Genomic DNA, 6,434 nt, shown 5'->3' on the forward strand with positions numbered 1-6,434 from the left:
GGATTTCCTTTGTAATCATACTATTTCTTTGTAAACTTTGAATTAGTATTGCTCTGATGAATTGCTCTAGGATTATTGTATGGCATGAGGCCATTTCGTTTTGATGTTGAGTTGCTAGAATATTATATTGATGCATGTTGATAGTTGGGAAATTTATATATGTATATTACCTTTTTGTACAGGTGGAAATTTTGGGGAATGATCAAATTACAGGGGAGACTCCGCTGAATTTTTGACAGAAGTCAAACTTGTAATAAAATTGGATTTTAGTTAGATGGGCAATTCTTCAGGTGCCGGACATGCACATGGTTCGGCTCGGATTCCAAAGTAGAATTTGGGTCAGGTCCTGTCAATAAATATATGTATTTGATTTTCTAATTGATTCAACTAGGTTAATTGATTTATACTATAATAAATGGGCCTTTATTGAGTTTCATTTTTTAAATTTTGAATTGAGTAATTGGTAAATTTAAATTTTTTATATTCTAATATGCGAGCCTTTATTAAGTTTTCTCTTTTTAAATAATATAATTTTTTTAAATGTGTGTATATATATATATATATATATATATATATATATAGGGGTTTATACAAATTGGGGACCCTGCCTGGCCTGCTTGTGCCTAGGGCCTCTCGTGAATAGCCTCTTTATGGTGGGTTGGATCAATCACCTATATGGCATCGAATCAAGTCACATAAAGAACTTCATTGTTTCAGCCAAGTTTTATGCAAACATCATATTTAGAAGAGGAAAAACGCTTTTTCTTTCCACACTGCTCTCGAAATTGAAGACTGCAAGGATTACTGCTATAGGTAGATGATATGTGATTAGATGAACTGGCTCCCTCTCCTGTCAAATGGCTATAATAAAAGCAATGACTATATTTGAAAATTTTAAGGTCAATTTGTTTGGAAAAAAGAAAATTAAGCTAACAAAAGACAGAAAAATAAATTAATATATAAAAATCTAAATTTACTTCTCCCCTATTATAGCAAAAACTACATTTACATCCCTAAGATGCAAATGACATGTAATTGTGGCTTTACATCTTCAATTTGCATGTTTAACATTGGAGATGCCTTTAGGACACTTATTGCACAATTATTTCTTCACGACTCACAACATCATCTATACTTAATTTACAATAACTAAAACTTTATTTTTATTGATACATTTTATCCCTAAGCATTGTTGGGTTATCGTTGTCTTTTATGCAGCCTCACAACCAATCTACCCTTCATCTTAAGCACAAGTGATAAGATGTAAGGAGGGTTCATCATCTTCTCCACAATGGCACCACCATTAACAACCATAACCTCAAACTCATACATCACAGCTGCTACAACTAACTTCATCTGCACATAAGCCATCTCATTCCCCAAACACATACTAGGCCCACAATGGAACACTGGGAACCGAAATTGATATGACAGCTGAAACACCCCATCACCATCCAGCCACCTCTCAGGCTTAAACTCCATTGCATAGTGTCACGGGATGAGCGAGCGGCGCGGCGTGGCGGAAGCGAAACACACACTTCGCCACTCAAAGCACACCCGTGCGGCCCAGGATCCCTTCGAATCCCAGTCAGCCTTCTCCCACTTCATGATCACAACTCCGCGAGAGGTTTACCTTCAAGTGTCTTCTCTTACTAGACAACGAGTCACACTACCGTGTGACTATACAATCACTCCGCATCCGGCAACGAACCCTCGACGCCCATACATCAAGCGTTGCATAAGACACGTCAACTGCATCGGTTTACCCACACTTCTGTCGGTCATTCCTTTAGCGTTCACGATAGCCCACATCCTCAAGCTATACACGCAAGCTGTTATACTTGCATGTCGCCCAAGCCTTGGCGACATATGTATTCCGAATGTCCCACATAACCATCTATGTATTGCATGGGGTCGTAACCCATGCGTACCGGCATCCGAATATCTTCCTTCAATATTAGACAAGGCCGAACCCAAGCCAAGTCCATCGAGTATTGTCAAATGTCTCACAAGCCGATGGCATAGCGAATGCCATATGTTGACCTCACTCTTTCGGCCGATGCGCAATACGAACGGCCCAGCATGTTCATACTATCCTCGGGAATTCCTTTCCCTCGGAGGCACAGATTATCCTTCAACAATCTTATGCCCGCCCTTATGACTATCTCCAATGTCATAAGGATGCTCGCTTAGTGCCACAAGGGTGTAAGCACCAGAGGTGGTGGAGAGCATGACACCATGTCACCCCCTATATAGCATTTTATGCATTTAGCCTTCTGCCATGAGGGAACATCACCTATGCACGAGGAGTCATAATTGGGCATAACTCCTTCATACGAACTCCGAATGGCGAACCGTTAGTTGCGTTTCCTGCGTCTCGACATCACGAACATTTCGGTATTCTTGGTTCCCTCAGGTTCCTCCTGTAACCTTCGGAAATACCCAAAATACCCTTCACAAGTGCAACTTGGCCAACACCAACCATTCTAGCTCTTAAGCTATCGCCTGTCCACACTTAGACTACCTCATAAGAGCATAGATGTCCCAACAGAGTCACGGTAGCACTTGTCTAAATGCGACCCGTGACAATAGGCAAAGTAATTAGCAAACCACCCTTTCCTCACGTGGCATCCATCTGGCAAAACTTCATCATCCACTATTAATCTTGAATTGATAGGCACAGGTGGAAACAACCGCATGGACTCTGATAAATCTGCATGCATGTAATGAAGCTTCTTCAGCTCATCATAGCTCAAAGTTCACCTAGGCAATTCGTCCAGTATCTTGTAGGCACATCGAGGATGGCCAGAAATCAACCATAAGAACCAGGTTAAAGCTATGGTGTGCTGTCTCTACTAGCAAGAATGAAGCTGATCACTATGTCTCTCAGAAACCTCCACTTGTGCTCGACATCATGGAACTCCATGTTTGCACTTGAAGACATGAACCTGGAAAGCAAGTCTCCATCTTTGACCACATCTGATTTGGCTTTTTTCAACTATATGATTTCTTCTGTTGCTTGTTTGAATTGCTTTTCAGAACCAATGTTGAAGAACCTCTTCATCTTCCACACAAGGCTCAAAGGTGACATAAATCTAGATGAACAAATATCAACTGTGTCATCAAAAGATTTGGCAAAGCTCAATCCTGACATGCTTTGAGTATGGTGCATGTTTTCTAAATCCAAGCAAGCAGGGTCTGTGCCAAATGCTACATTGCATATGTTATCAAATCCGAATTTTCGCAACACATTTTGAAGATTGATCACTCTGTTTTTATCATAGATTTTGGAGAGGTATGGAATGAGGTGGTTCGAGATCTCGGAGTTGACGGTGTTTGAGATGAAGTGTTTGAGCGATTTGGTGTTGAATTCATGGCTAGCAATCTTGCATTGGATGGTCCAGAGGTTCCCATCAACGTTGAAGACGCCATGGATGAGGAGGTCATGAAGAACATCATAGAAGCGAGAGCCTTTCACGTAGTTTGGGAAATTGGATATAAGGAGGTGCTCGACCTTTGAATGGCTGGCAATGCAGATGTCATGGGAGAGATTGAGCAAGGTTTTGACTTGAAGAGTTGAAGATGAGGTTTGGGAGAGCATATCAGCAACCCAGTCATGGAATCGGTGGCAGTTGCTACGGAAGCCAGGTAGGTTTCCGATTATGGGGTATGACTATGGACATGGTATTTTTCGGTGTGTGTGAGAGACAGAGGAGAAGAGGAAGATGAAGACTGAGATGGAAAGGAGTAAGGTGACCAAGATAAGAGAGATGGTATTAAGGTCCAGCATTTAGCTTGTGATAATTTGAGGGTCTAATAGTAAGAGATTGGGAGAAAAGCTTATATAGTAGTCCAGACCATTCCTGTACTAGTTAGTTTTCTACTTGAAACTGCCCTGATTTATTGGTTCTAAATTCTAATTCAATCTCATAGGTAGAAAATTCAAGAGAAAATTATATGAAAAAGTAATTCATTGCAAGGCTACAACTATAATAAGGGCTCAAATTAAAGTCATTCTAGATATGCCAATAATAACTTCTATGAAGAATCATCATTCTAGATAGGCCAATAATAACTTATATGGAGAATCACTCTCTCATAAAATCACTTAGTTTTAAGAAATTCCTGGAGAAGCACAGCACGTGGAAGGTGCTTCTCCCCATAAGTGATTCCAGCCCTCCCTTAATCACTTCCTAATATGCCCTAATCATGGCTCTAAAGACAACTTGTGAGAAATATTCATCACATTTATACCAAACTCTTGTTGACCAGTACAACCCAAAATGAGAACTTATAAATTAAAGATGCTTGGTGAAAATATAAGATAATCCGAGAACCAAAGAGCCTCTGATAAGCTCATAGAAAAAGTAAAAAATTATAATTATAATAAAAATTAGATTCTTCATCCTTCTGAAATGCTGCTTGGTTTAAATATACACAAATGAAATCATGCAGGATATGCAAAAAGAACAGTAAAGTATAAAAATTCATTATTCATAAGTCTCAAAAGAAAAATTCTGTACAAAACTTATCTATGTTTTTTTTTTTTCTCTCTCACATTTTCTTCTTTAAGTGGAATTTAGCAATGAAATGAGCTTCAGAATTGAGTCAACACAAAATTATGAACTAAATGAGTGAGACAAGACATAAAATGAAACAAAAACATGAACAATTGCCACCATCCTCAGAAGGAGCTTTCCATCTATGATAGATATGGTTTTTGGCATACTAGAGCTCCTCTTGCAAAAATCACAAGAAAATACAAAATCTTATTGTGCTTATTGAAAATACGTCCTATCACTATTATAACTCCTCTATTTCAAACATCATAACATGAGAAAAATAAATAACAATATATTCCCTCTAAATTTCATAGTGGGCAACAGACTAGTAATGAGATTAATAACAAGTTGCTATAAATGAAAGTCATATGCTTGATGGTTATGTAAGGAAACATGTTTTCCTGGATCGAATTTGAGTAACCATAGACCACATAACTTAGTAATTTCTACACTACAATAATTTAATAACCATGAAATGGCAGAATAGTTTATCATCTTTCCTACTGAATTATGAATGAAAAGATCCCCATTGTTTATGTAAGCTTTTTCTAAAAAGTCAGTCAAGCTATCAAATAGAATTGAGGCATTAGATATAGCCCATTTAGCCATAACAACGGAAGCAAAATCTGGAATTGCTTTAATGCTTCTAATTTTGAATTACTTAACAACCTACAGTGATCAACTAATAACCAAAGATACGTATACAAACCACTCATCAAGATCATCGATTCCACTTCTAAAAGACAATCCCATTTAGTCAAAAATATGTTTACCATCTCAAAACACAGCCACATATTCCCATCACTAAAATCCCCACTAACAATTTTCCTTAACAAACAAGCAAACTTATCCTCAACACCGACTGCTAGAACATCGATCAACTCCTTAGTAACCCAAATCAGTTGGCACTTCACTGGTTCAAGAAGTTTCACATACAATTCATTCACAACCTTGATGAGCAAACTAACAAACAAGCCATGCCCATTAGGAACAATGGCATGTAAGTGCTTAATATGTGTTTTGCCAACATGACTTTCACATAAAACCCCATAAAGTATCGCTTTGTTGAGTAGCAAATATTCTTTTGGCTTTGGAATTGTTAATGCAAATGAGGGTCTTAGTTTTGGTTCAAAAAGCTCATAGGCTTGTCTTAGAGAGAGCTATGTTGGGTTTTCTGCTTCACGGGAAACAATTTGAATTAATTTCAAAGCCATGTATTGTTCATAGGGTTAAGTGAGTGAATGTATGCATAAATGGTAGAAGAATTGAGTTGAGAAAATCAGAGGGTATTCAAATTTTCATTAGCAAATCAAATTCCAACTACAACTTACAAACAACTTGGAGAAGCCTTTCTGCATATTTTCAAGAACCACAATGTGGGCATTGGCTAGTGGTCTCTTAGGTGGCCCCGTTGCTCTTAGTAGCTTAGTACCCATTTGCACCAGTAGAAAGTTCACATAAGAGTTATCCCATGAACTCCAACGAACTCCAATTAGTCAGGTAATAAACCAAGGTGCCATATCCAGTGTAGATACCAAGAATTAAATTAAATTTGTATTGCTATTTGTATCATCTTTTATCTTTTTGACAAAACGAAAAAAAAAAAAGCAACAGAAAACAGACTACCACAAGAATACTCTACGACCCTACAGAATTTCAATGTGACAGTATACAAAAAAAATAAAAAGATCCACAAAATCTAGAGATACTGAAGCCCATAAAATAGCCCAAGATCGGACTCTCTCCCACAAATTATCCACATACTCCTCTCTAACACCGTTAAAGACTATCTAAACTGAGCATCTTATTTGCCATCTCTTTTATAGATGTGCACAACATGATCAGTTGAGATGGTACAATTAATTTTATTTT

At 37.9% G+C, this 6,434-nt stretch overlaps 1 pseudogene; it reads right to left on the reverse strand.

The window, feature by feature from the left end:
* Window positions 1-1,197: 1,197 nt before the first annotated feature.
* On the reverse strand, window positions 1,198-5,998 carry LOC117625515 (annotated as a pseudogene).
* Between the last annotated feature and the right edge of the window lie 436 nt (window positions 5,999-6,434).

This window comes from Prunus dulcis, chromosome 4 (genome assembly GCF_902201215.1).
Source record: "Prunus dulcis chromosome 4, ALMONDv2, whole genome shotgun sequence".
NCBI classification, from domain to species: domain Eukaryota; kingdom Viridiplantae; phylum Streptophyta; class Magnoliopsida; order Rosales; family Rosaceae; genus Prunus; species Prunus dulcis.